This window comes from Colletes latitarsis, unplaced genomic scaffold (genome assembly GCF_051014445.1).
Source record: "Colletes latitarsis isolate SP2378_abdomen unplaced genomic scaffold, iyColLati1 scaffold0013, whole genome shotgun sequence".
Taxonomy (NCBI): domain Eukaryota; kingdom Metazoa; phylum Arthropoda; class Insecta; order Hymenoptera; family Colletidae; genus Colletes; species Colletes latitarsis.
This window is the reverse complement of record NW_027488368.1, coordinates 18,380,968-18,394,913: the sequence shown is the minus strand read 5'-3', so window position 1 is coordinate 18,394,913 and position 13,946 is coordinate 18,380,968.

Below are 13,946 nucleotides of genomic sequence, written 5' to 3'. Positions count from 1 at the left end.
TGATGAGTGATAATCCCGGGGCTAACCTAGACCTAACATGCGTTATCCTCTAAAATATTGATCCAAACCAGGTTTAATGGACTGTTTCAGTGTGGTACCACTTTACTACGTGATCCAAGGCAGAAAAAACCCTCGATCAGGTCAACAAGTATGTGAAAAACGCGAAAGTATGAGTCTGATGAGGGCGAATCCCAGACCTATGCCAGACCTAACTTGCGTTATCCTCTAAAATATTGATCGAAACCAGGTTTAATTGACTGTTTCAGCGTGGTACCACATTACTACGTGATACAATCCAGAAACAGCCCAGGATGTAGCCATCAAGTATGAGAAATATGCGAAAGTATGAGCCTGATGAGGGCAAATCCTAGACTTAACCCAAACCTAACATGCGTTATCCTCTCAAATATTTATCAAGATCAGGTTTAATTGACCGTTTCAGTGTGGTACCACATTACTACGTGATCCAAACCAGAAAAAACCCAGGATCTGTTAACAAGAGTGTGAAAAACGCGAAACTGTGAGCCTGATGAGGGCAAATCTTAGACCTAACCCAGACCTAAGATGCGTTATCCTCTAAAATATTTATCCAGACCAGGTTTCATTGAATGTTTCAGTGTGGTACCACTTTACTACGTGATCCAATCCAGAAATAGCCCAGGATCTAGCCATGAAGTATGAGAAGTATGCGAAAGTAAGAGCCTGATGAGGGCAAATCCTAGACCTATCCCAGACCTAACTTGCGCTATCCTCTAAAATATTGATCGAAACCAGGTTTAATTGACTGTTTCAGCGTGGTACCACATTAGTACGTGATCCAAACCAGAAAAAACCTTGGATCAGTTCAACAAGTATGTGAAGAATGCGAAAGTATGAGTCTGATGAGTGAAAATCCCAGACCTAACCTAGACCTAACATGCGTTATCCTCTAAAATATTGATCCAAACCAGGTTTAATGGACTGTTTCAGTGTGGTACCACACTACTACGTGATCCAAACCAGAAAAAACCCAGGATCCGTTCAACAAGTATGTGAAGAATGCGAAAGTATGAGTCTGATGAGTGAAAATCCCAGGCCTAACCTAGACCTAACATGCGTTATCCTCTAAAATATTGATCGAAACCTGGTTTAATCGACTGTTTCAGTGTGGTACCACATTACTACGTGATGCAATCCAGAAAAAGCCCAGGATCTAGCCATCAAGTATGAGAAATATGCGAAAGAATGAGCCTGATGAGAGCAAATCCCAGACCTAACCAAGACCTAACATGCGTTATCCTCTAAAATATTGAGCGAAACCAGGTTTAATGGACTGTTTCAGTGTGGTACCACACTACTTCGTGATCCAAACCAGACAAAACCCAGGATCTGTTCATCAAGAATGTGAAAATCGCGAAACTGTGAGCCTGATGAGGGCAAATCTTACACCTAACCCAGACCTAAGATGCGTTATCCTCTAAAATATTTATCCAGACCAGGTTTCATTGAATGTTTCAGTGTGGTACCACTTTACTACGTGATCCAATCCAGAAATAGCCCAGGATCTAGCCATGAAGTATGAGAAATATGCAAAAGTAAGAGCCTGATGAGGGCAAATCCTAGACCTATCCCAGACCTAACTTGCGTTATCCTCTAAAATATTGATCAAAACCAGGTTTAATTGACTGTTTCAGCGTGGTACCACATTACTACGTGATACAATCCAGAAACAGCCCAGGATCTAGCCATGAAGTATGAGAAATATGCGAAAGTATGAGCCTGATGAGGGCAAATCCTAGACCTAACCCCGACCTAACATGCGTTATCCTCTAAAATATTTATCAAGACCAGGTTTAATTGATTGTTTCAGTGTGGTCCCACATTACTACGGGTTCCATACCAGAAAAATCCCAGGATCTGTTCAACATGTATGAGAAATATGCGAAAGAAAGAGCCTGATGAGAGCATATCCCAGACCTAACCAAGACCTAACATGAATTATTCTCTAAAATATTGATCGAAACCAGGTTTAATTGACTGTTTCAGTGTGGTCCCACATTACTACGTGATCCAAACCAGAAAAAACCCAGGATCCGTTCAACAAGTATGTGAAGAATGCGAAAGTATGAGTCTGATGAGTGAAAATCCCAGACCTAACCTAGACCTAACATGCGTTATCCTCTAAAATATTGATCCAAACAAGGTTTAATGGACTGTTTCAGTGTGGTACCACACTACCACGTGATCCAAACCAGAAAAAACCCAGGATCTGTTCAACAAGTATGTGAAAAACGCGAAAGTATGAGCCTGATGAGTGAAAATCCCGGGCCTAACCTAGACCTAACATGAGTTATACTCTAAGATATTGATCGAAACCTGGTTTAATCGACTGTTTCAGTGTGGTACCACATTACTATGTGATCCAAACCAGACAATAACCCAGGATCTGTTCAACGAGTATGTGAAGAGTGCGAAAGTATGAGTCTGATGAGGTCAAATCCCAGACCAATCCCAGACTTAACTTGCGTTATCCTCTAAAATATTGATCGAAACCAGGTTTAATTGACCGTTTCAGTGTGGTACCTCATTACTACGTGATCCAAACCAGAAAAAACCTTGGATCAGTTCAACAAGTATGTGAAGAATGCGAAAGTATGAGTCTGATCAGTGAAAATCCCAGGCCTAACATAGACCTAGCTTGCGTTATCCTCTAAAATATTGATCGAAACCAGGTTTAATCGACTGTTTCAGTGTGGTACCACATTACTACGTAACCCAAACCAGAAAAAACCCATGATCTGTTCAACAAGTATGTGAAAAACGCGAAAGTATGAGCCTGATGAGGGCAAATCCCAGACCTATCCCAGACCTAACTTGCGTTATCCTCTAAAATATTGATCGAAACCAGGTTTAATTGACCGTTTCAGTGTGGTACCTCATTACTACGTGATCCAAACCAGAAAAAACCTCGGATCAGTTCAACAAGTATGTGAAGAATGCGAAAGTATGAGTCCGATCAGTGAGAATCCCAGGCCTAACATAGACCTAGCTTGCGTTATCCTCTAAAATATTGATCGAAACCAGGTTTAATCGACTGTTTCAGTGTGGTACCACATTACTACGTAACCCAAACCAGAAAAAACCCATGATCTGTTCAACAAGTATGTGAAAAACGCGAAAGTATGAGCCTGATGAGGGCAAATCCCAGACCTATCCCAGACCTAACTAGCGTTATCCTCTAAAATATTGATCGAAACCAGGTTTAATTGACCGTTTCAGTGTGGTACCTCATTACTACGTGATCCAAACCAGAAAAAACCCAGGATCCGTTCAACAAGTACGTGAAGAATGCGAAAGTATGAGTCTGATCAGTGAAAATCTCAGGCCTTACCTAGACCTAACTTGCGTTGTCCTCTAAAATAGTGATGGAAACAAGGTTTCATTGACTGTTTCAGTGTGGTACTACATTACTACGTGATGCAATCCAGAAAAAGCCCAGGATCTAGCCATCAAGTATGAGAAATATGCGAAAGAATGAGCCTGATGAGAGCAAATCCCAGACCTAACCAAGACCTAACATGCGTTATCCTCTAAAATATTGAGCGAAACCAGGTTTAATGGACTGTTTCAGTGTGGTACCACACTACTTCGTGATCCAAACCAGACAAAACCCAGGATCTGTTCATCAAGAATGTGAAAATCGCGAAACTGTGAGCCTGATGAGGGCAAATCTTACACCTAACCCAGACCTAAGATGCGTTATCCTCTAAAATATTTATCCAGACCAGGTTTCATTGAATGTTTCAGTGTGGTACCACTTTACTACGTGATCCAATCCAGAAATAGCCCAGGATCTAGCCATGAAGTATGAGAAATATGCAAAAGTAAGAGCCTGATGAGGGCAAATCCTAGACCTATCCCAGACCTAACTTGCGTTATCCTCTCAAATATTGATCAAAACCAGGTTTAATTGACTGTTTCAGCGTGGTACCACATTACTACGTGATACAATCCAGAAACAGCCCAGGATCTAGCCATGAAGTATGAGAAATATGCGAAAGTATGAGCCTGATGAGGGCAAATCCTAGACCTAACCCCGACCTAACATGCGTTATCCTCTAAAATATTTATCAAGACCAGGTTTAATTGATTGTTTCAGTGTGGTCCCACATTACTACGGGTTCCATACCAGAAAAATCCCAGGATCTGTTCAACATGTATGAGAAATATGCGAAAGAAAGAGCCTGATGAGAGCATATCCCAGACCTAACCAAGACCTAACATGAATTATTCTCTAAAATATTGATCGAAACCAGGTTTAATTGACTGTTTCAGTGTGGTCCCACATTACTACGTGATCCAAACCAGAAAAAACCCAGGATCCGTTCAACAAGTATGTGAAGAATGCGAAAGTATGAGTCTGATGAGTGAAAATCCCAGGCCTAACCTAGACCTAACATGCGTTATCCTCTAAAATATTGATCCAAACCAGGTTTAATGGACTGTTTCAGTGTGGTACCACACTACTACGTGATCCAATCCAGAAAAAACCCAGGATCCGTTCAACAAGTATGTGAAGAATGCGAAAGTATGAGTCTGATGAGTGAAAATCCCAGGCCTAACCTAGACCTAACATGCGTTATCCTCTAAAATATTGATCGAAACCTGGTTTAATCGACTGTTTCAGTGTGGTACCACACTACCACGTGATCCAAACCAGAAAAAACCCAGGATCTGTTCAACAAGTATGTGAAAAACGCGAAAGTATGAGCCTGATGAGTGAAAATCCCGGGCCTAACCTAGACCTAACATGAGTTATACTCTAAAATATTGATCGAAACCAGGTTTAATTGACCGTTTCAGTGTGGTACCTCATTACTACGTGATCCAAACCAGAAAAAACCCAGGATCCGTTCAACAAGTACGTGAAGAATGCGAAAGTATGAGTCTGATCAGTGAAAATCTCAGGCCTTACCTAGACCTAACTTGCGTTGTCCTCTAAAATAGTGATGGAAACAAGGTTTCATTGACTGTTTCAGTGTGGTACTACATTACTGCGTGATGCAATCCAGAAAAAGTTCAGGATCTAGCCATCAAGTATGAGAAATATGCGAAAGAATGAGCCTGATGAGAGCAAATCCCAGACCTAACCAAGACCTAACATGCGTTATCCTCTAAAATATTGAGCGAAACCAGGTTTAATGGACTGTTTCAGTGTGGTACCACACTACTTCGTGATCCAAACCAGACAAAACCCAGGATCTGTTCATCAAGAATGTGAAAAACGCGAAACTGTGAGCCTGATGAGGGCAAATCTTACACCTAACCCAGACCCAAGATGCGTTATCCTCTAAAATATTTATCCAGACCAGGTTTCATTGAATGTTTCAGTGTGGTACCACTTTACTACGTGATCCAATCCAGAAATAGCCCAGGATCTAGCCATGAAGTATGAGAAATATGCAAAAGTAAGAGCCTGATGAGGGCAAATCCTAGACCTATCCCAGACCTAACTTGCGTTATCCTCTAAAATATTGATCAAAACCAGGTTTAATTGACTGTTTCAGCGTGGTACCACATTACTACGTGATACAATCCAGAAACAGCCCAGGATCTAGCCATGAAGTATGAGAAATATGCGAAAGTATGAGCCTGATGAGGGCAAATCCTAGACCTAACCCAGACCTAACATGCGTTATCCTCTAAAATATTCATCAAGACCAGGTTAAATTGATTGTTTCAGTGTGGTCCCACATTACTACGGGTTCCATACCAGAAAAATCCCAGGATCTGTTCAACATGTATGAGAAATATGCGAAAGAAAGAGCCTGATGAGAGCAAATCCCAGACCTAACCTAGACCTAACATGAATTATTCTCTAAAATATTGATCGAAACCAGGTTTAATTGACTGTTTCAGTGTGGTCCCACATTACTACGTGATCCAAACCAGAAAAAACCCAGGATCCGTTCAACAAGTATGTGAAGAATGCGAAAGTATGAGTCTGATGAGTGAAAATCCCAGGCCTAACCTAGACCTAACATGCGTTATCCTCTAAAATATTGATCGAAACCAGGTTTAATCGACTGTTTCAGTGTGGTACCACATTACTACGTGATCCAAACCAGAAAAAACCCAGGATCCGTTTACAAGTATGTGAAGAATGCGAAAGTATGAGTCTGATCAGTGAAAATCCCAGGCCTAACCTAGACCTAACATGAGTTATTCTCTAAAATATTGATCGAAACCAGGTTTAATCGACTGTTTCAGTGTGGTACCACATTACTACGTGATCCAAACCAGAAAAAACCCAGGATCAGTTCAACAAGTATGTGAAGAATGCGAAAGTATGAGTCTGATGAGTGAAAATCCCAGGCCTAACCTAGACCTAACATGCGTTATCCTCAAAAATATTGATCGAAACATGGTTTAATCGACTGTTTCAGTGTGGTACCACATTACTATGTGATCCAAACCAGAAAATAACCCAGGATCTGTTCAACGAGTATGTGAAAAACGCGAAAGTATGAGCCTGATGAGGGCAAATCCCAGACATATCCCAGACCTAACTTGCGTTGTCCTCTAAGATATTCACGGAAACCAGGTTTAATTGACTGTTTCAGTGTTGTACTTCATTACTACGTGATGCAATCCAGAAAAAGCCCAGGATCTAGCCATCAAGTATGAGAAATATGCGAAAGAATGAGCCTGATGAGAGCAAATCCCAGACCTAACCTAGACCTAACATGAATTATTCTCTAAAATATTTATCGAGACCAGTTTTAATCGACTGTTTCAGTGTGGTACCACATTACTACGTGATCCAAACCAGAAAAAACCGAGGATCAGTTCAACAAGTATGTGAAGAATGCGAAAGTATGAGTCTGATGAGTGAAAATCCCAGGGCTAACCTAGACCTAACATGCGTTATCCTCTAAAATATTGATCGAAACCAGGTTTAATCGACTGTTTCAGTGTGGTACCGCATTACTACGTGATCCAAACCAGAAAAAACCCAGGATCAGTTCAACAAGTATGTGAAGAATGCGAAAGTATGAGTCTGATGAGTGAAAATCCCAGTGCTAACCTAGACCTAACATGCGTTATCCACTAAAATATTGATCGAAGCCAGGTTTAATCGACTGTTTCAGTGTGGTATCACACTACTACGTGACCTAAACCAGAAAAAACCCATGATCTGTTCATTAAGTATGTGAAAAACGCGAAACTGTGAGCCTGATGAGGGCAAATCTTAGACCTAACCCAGACCTAAGATGCGTTATCCTCTAAAATATTTATCGAGACCAGGTTTCATTGAATGTTTCAGTGTGGTACCACTTTACTACGTGATCCAATCCAGAAATAGCCCAGGATCTAGCCATGAAGTATGAGAAATATGCGAAAGTAAGAGCCTGATGAGGGCAAATCCTAGACCTATCCCAGACCTAACTTGCGTTGCCCTCTAAAATACTGATGGAAACCAGGTTTAATCGACTGTTTCGGTGTGGTACTACATTACTACGTGATGCAAACCAGAAAATAACCCAGGATCTGTTCAACGAGTATGTGAAGTGTGCGAAAGTGTGAGTCTGATGAGGTCAAATCCCAGCCCAATCCCAGACTTAACTTGCGTTATCCTCTAAAATATTGAGCGAAACCAGGTTTAATGAACTGTTTCAGTGTGGTACCACACTACTTCGTGATCCAAACGAGAAGAAACCCAGGATCTGTTCAACAAGTATGTGAAAAACGCGAAACTGTGAGCCTGATGAGGGCAAATCTTAGACCTAACCCAGACCTAAGATGCGTTATCCTCTAAAATATTTATCCAGACCAGGTTTCATTGAATGTTTCAGTGTGGTACCACTTTACTACGTGATCCAATCCAGAAATAGCCCAGGATCTAGCCATGAAGTATGAGAAATATGCGAAAGTAAGAGCCTGATGAGGGCAAATCCTAGACCTATCCCAGACCTAACTTGCGTTATCCTCTAAAATATTGATCGAAACCAGGTTTAGTTGACTGTTTCAGCGTGGTACCACATTACTACGTGATACAATCCAGGAACAGCCCAGGATCTAGCCATGAAGTATGAGAAATATGCGAAAGTATGAGCCTGATGAGGGCAAATCCTAGACCTAGCCCAGACCTAACATGCGTTATCCTCTAAAATATTTATCAAGACCAGGTTTAATTGATTGTTTCAGTGTGGTCCCACATTACTACGGGTTCCATACCAGAAAAATCCCAGGATCTGTTCAACATGTATGAGAAATATGCGAAAGAAAGAGCCTGATGAGAGCAAATCCCAGACCTAACCTAGACCTAACATGAATTATTCTCTAAAATATTTATCGAGACCAGTTTTAATCGACTGTTTCAGTGTGGTACCACATTACTAAGTGATCCAAACCAGAAAAAACCGAGGATCAGTTCAACAAGTATGTGAAGAATGCGAAAGTATGAGTCTGATGAGTGAAAATCCCAGGGCTAACCTAGTCCTAACATGAATTATTCTCTAAAATATTTATCGAGACCAGTTTTAATCGACTGTTTCAGTGTGGTACCACATTACTACGTGATCCAAACAAGAAAAAACCGAGGATCAGTTCAACAAGTATGTGAAGAATGCGAAAGTATGAGTCTGATGAGTGAAAATCCCAGGGCTAACCTAGACCTAACATGCGTTATCCTCTAAAATATTGATCGAAACCAGGATTAATCGACTGTTTCAGTGTGGTACCGCATTACTACGTGATCCAAACCAGAGAAAACCCAGGATCAGTTCAACAAGTATGTGAAGAATGCGAAAGTATGAGTCTGATGAGTGAAAATCCCAGTGCTAACCTAGACCTAACATGCGTTATCCACTAAAATATTGATCGAAGCCAGGTTTAATCGACTGTTTCAGTGTGGCATCACTCTACTACGTGACCCAAACCAGAAAAAACCCATGATCTGTTCAACAAGTATGTGAAGAATGCGAAAGTATGAGTCTGATGATTGAAAATCCCAGTGCTAACCTAGACCTAACATGCGTTATCCTCAAAAATATTGATCGAAACCTGGTTTAATCGACTGTTTCAGTGTGGTACCACATTACTATGTGATCCAAACCAGAAAATAACCCAGGATCTGTTCAACGAGTATGTGAAAAACGCGAAAGTATGAGCCTGATGAGGGCAAATCCCAGACATATCCCAGACCTAACTTGCGTTGTCCTCTAAGATATTGACGGAAACCAGGTTTAATTGACTGTTTCAGTGTTGTACTTCATTACAACGTGATGCAATCCAGAAAAAGCCCAGGATCTAGCCATCAAGTATGAGAAATATGCGAATGAATGAGCCTGATGAGAGCAAATTCCAGACCTAACCTAGACCTAACTTGCGTTGCCCTCTAAAATACTGATGGAAACCAGGTTTAAACGACTGTTTCAGTGTGGTACTACATTACTACGTGATGCAAACCAGAAAATAACCCAGGATCTGTTCAACGAGTATGTGAAGTGTGCGAAAGTGTGAGTCTGATGAGGTCAAATCCCAGCCCAATCCCAGACTTAACTTGCGTTATCCTCTAAAATATTGAGCGAAACCAGGTTTAATGAACTGTTTCAGTGTGGTACCACACTACTTCGTGATCCAAACGAGAAGAAACCCAGGATCTGTTCAACAAGTATGTGAAAAACGCGAAACTGTGAGCCTGATGAGGGCAAATCTTAGACCTAACCCAGACCTAAGATGCGTTATCCTCTAAAATATTTATCCAGACCAGGTTTAATTGATTGTTTCAGTGTGGTCCCACATTACTACGGGTTCCATACCAGAAAAATCCCAGGATCTGTTCAACATGTATGAGAAATATGCGAAAGAAAGAGCCTGATGAGAGCAAATCCCAGACCTAACCTAGACCTAACATGAATTATTCTCTAAAATATTGATCGAAACCAGGTTTAATTGACTGTTTCAGTGTTGTCCTACATTACTACGTGATCCAAACCAGAAAAAACCCAGGATCCGTTCAACAAGTATGTGAAGAATGCGAAAGTATGAGTCTGATGAGTGAAAATCCCAGGCCTAACCTAGACCTAACATGCGTTATCCTCTAAAATATTGATCGAAACCAGGTTTAATCGACTGTTTCAGTGTGGTACCACATTACTACGTGATCCAATCCAGAAAAAACCCAGGATCCATTTACAAGTATGTGAAGAATGCGAAAGTATGAGTCTGATCAGTGAAAATCCCAGGCCTAACCTAGACCTAACATGAGTTATTCTCTAAAATATTGATCGAAACCAGGTTTAATCGACTGTTTCAGTGTGGTACCACATTACTACGTGATCCAAACCAGAAAAAACCCAGGATCAGTTCAACAAGTATGTGAAGAATGCGAAAGTATGAGTCTGATGAGTGAAAATCCCAGGCCTAACCTAGACCTAACATGCGTTATCCTCAAAAATATTGATCGAAACCTGGTTTAATCGACTGTTTCAGTGTGGTACCACATTACTATGTGATCCAAACCAGAAAATAACCCAGGATCTGTTCAACGAGTATGTGAAAAACGCGAAAGTATGAGCCTGATGAGGGCAAATCCCAGACATATCCCAGACCTAACTTGCGTTGTCCTCTAAGATATTCACGGAAACCAGGTTTAATTGACTGTTTCAGTGTTGTACTTCATTACTACGTGATGCAATCCAGAAAAAGCCCAGGATCTAGCCATCAAGTATGAGAAATATGCGAAAGAATGAGCCTGATGAGAGCAAATCCCAGACCTAACCTAGACCTAACATGAATTATTCTCTAAAATATTTATCGAGACCAGTTTTAATCGACTGTTTCAGTGTGGTACCACATTACTAAGTGATCCAAACCAGAAAAAACCGAGGATCAGTTCAACAAGTATGTGAAGAATGCGAAAGTATGAGTCTGATGAGTGAAAATCCCAGGCCTAACCTAGACCTAACATGCGTTATCCTCAAAAATATTGATCGAAACCTGGTTTAATCGACTGTTTCAGTGTGGTACCACATTACTATGTGATCCAAACCAGAAAATAACCCAGGATCTGTTCAACGAGTATGTGAAAAACGCGAAAGTATGAGCCTGATGAGGGCAAATCCCAGACATATCCCAGACCTAACTTGCGTTGTCCTCTAAGATATTCACGGAAACCAGGTTTAATTGACTGTTTCAGTGTTGTACTTCATTACTACGTGATGCAATCCAGAAAAAGCCCAGGATCTAGCCATCAAGTATGAGAAATATGCGAAAGAATGAGCCTGATGAGAGCAAATCCCAGACCTAACCTAGACCTAACATGAATTATTCTCTAAAATATTTATCGAGACCAGTTTTAATCGACTGTTTCAGTGTGGTACCACATTACTAAGTGATCCAAACCAGAAAAAACCGAGGATCAGTTCAACAAGTATGTGAAGAATGCGAAAGTATGAGTCTGATGAGTGAAAATCCCAGGGCTAACCTAGACCTAACATGCGTTATCCTCTAAAATATTGATCGAAACCAGGTTTAATCGACTGTTTCAGTGTGGTACCGCATTACTACGTGATCCAAACCAGAGAAAACCCAGGATCAGTTCAACAAGTATGTGAAGAATGCGAAAGTATGAGTCTGATGAGTGAAAATCCCAGTGCTAACCTAGACCTAACATGCGTTATCCACTAAAATATTGATCGAAGCCAGGTTTAATCGACTGTTTCAGTGTGGCATCACACTACTACGTGACCCAAACCAGAAAAAACCCATGATCTGTTCAACAAGTATGTGAAGAATGCGAAAGTATGAGTCTGATGAGTGAAAATCCCTGTGCTAACCTAGACCTAACATGCGTTATCCTCAAAAATATTGATCGAAACCTGGTTTAATCGACTGTTTCAGTGTGGTACCACATTACTATGTGATCCAAACCAGAAAATAACCCAGGATCTGTTCAACGAGTATGTGAAAAACGCGAAAGTATGAGCCTGATGAGGGCAAATCCCAGACATATCCCAGACCTAACTTGCGTTGTCCTCTAAGATATTGACGGAAACCAGGTTTAATTGACTGTTTCAGTGTTGTACTTCATTACAACGTGATGCAATCCAGAAAAAGCCCAGGATCTAGCCATCAAGTATGAGAAATATGCGAATGAATGAGCCTGATGAGAGCAAATTCCAGACCTAACCTAGACCTAACTTGCGTTGCCCTCTAAAATACTGATGGAAACCAGGTTTAAACGACTGTTTCAGTGTGGTACTACATTACTACGTGATGCAAACCAGAAAATAACCCAGGATCTGTTCAACGAGTATGTGAAGTGTGCGAAAGTGTGAGTCTGATGAGGTCAAATCCCAGCCCAATCCCAGACTTAACTTGCGTTATCCTCTAAAATATTGAGCGAAACCAGGTTTAATGAACTGTTTCAGTGTGGTACCACACTACTTCGTGATCCAAACGAGAAGAAACCCAGGATCTGTTCAACAAGTATGTGAAAAACGCGAAACTGTGAGCCTGATGAGGGCAAATCTTAGACCTAACCCAGACCTAAGATGCGTTATCCTCTAAAATATTTATCCAGACCAGGTTTAATTGATTGTTTCAGTGTGGTCCCACATTACTACGTGTTCCATACCAGAAAAATCCCAGGATCTGTTCAACATGTATGAGAAATATGCGAAAGAAAGAGCCTGATGAGAGCAAATCCCAGACCTAACCTAGACCTAACATGAATTATTCTCTAAAATATTGATCGAAACCAGGTTTAATTGACTGTTTCAGTGTGGTCCTACATTACTACGTGATCCAAACCAGAAAAAACCCAGGATCCGATCAACAAGTATGTGAAGAATGCGAAAGTATGAGTCTGATGAGTGAAAATCCCAGGCCTAACCTAGACCTAACATGCGTTATCCTCTAAAATATTGATCGAAACCAGGTTTAATCGACTGTTTCAGTGTGGTACCACATTACTACGTGATCCAATCCAGAAAAAACCCAGGATCCGTTTACAAGTATGTGAAGAATGCGAAAGTATGAGTCTGATCAGTGAAAATCCCAGGCCTAACCTAGACCTAACATGAGTTATTCCCTAAAATATTGATCGAAACCAGGTTTAATCGACTGTTTCAGTGTGGTACCACATTACTACGTGATCCAAACCTGAAAAAACCCAGGATCAGTTCAACAAGTATGTGAAGAATGCGAAAGTATGAGTCTGATCAGTGAAAATCCCAGGCCTAACCTAGACCTAACATGAGTTATTCTCTAAAATATTGATCGAAACCAGGTTTAATCGACTGTTTCAGTGTGGTACCACATTACTACGTGATCCAAACCAGAAAAAACCCAGGATCAGTTCAACAAGTATGTGAAGAATGCGAAAGTATGAGTCTGATCAGTGAAAATCCCAGGCCTAACCTAGACCTAACATGAGTTATTCTCTAAAATATTGATCGAAACCAGGTTTAATCGACTGTTTCAGTGTGGTACCACATTACTACGTGATCCAAACCAGAAAAAACCCAGGATCAGTTCAACAAGTATGTGAAGAATGCGAAAGTATGAGTCTGATGAGTGAAAATCCCAGGCCTAACCTAGACCTAACATGCGTTATCCTCAAAAATATTGATCGAAACCTGGTTTAATCGACTGTTTCAGTGTGGTACCACATTACTATGTGATCCAAACCAGAAAATAACCCAGGATCTGTTCAACGAGTATGTGAAAAACGCGAAAGTATGAGCCTGATGAGGGCAAATCCCAGACATATCCCAGACCTAACTTGCGTTGTCCTCTAAGATATTGACGGAAACCAGGTTTAATTGACTGTTTCAGTGTTGTACTTCATTACAACGTGATGCAATCCAGAAAAAGCCCAGGATCTAGCCATCAAGTATGAGAAATATGCGAAAGAATGAGCCTGATGAGAGCAAATCCCAGACCTAACCTAGACCTAA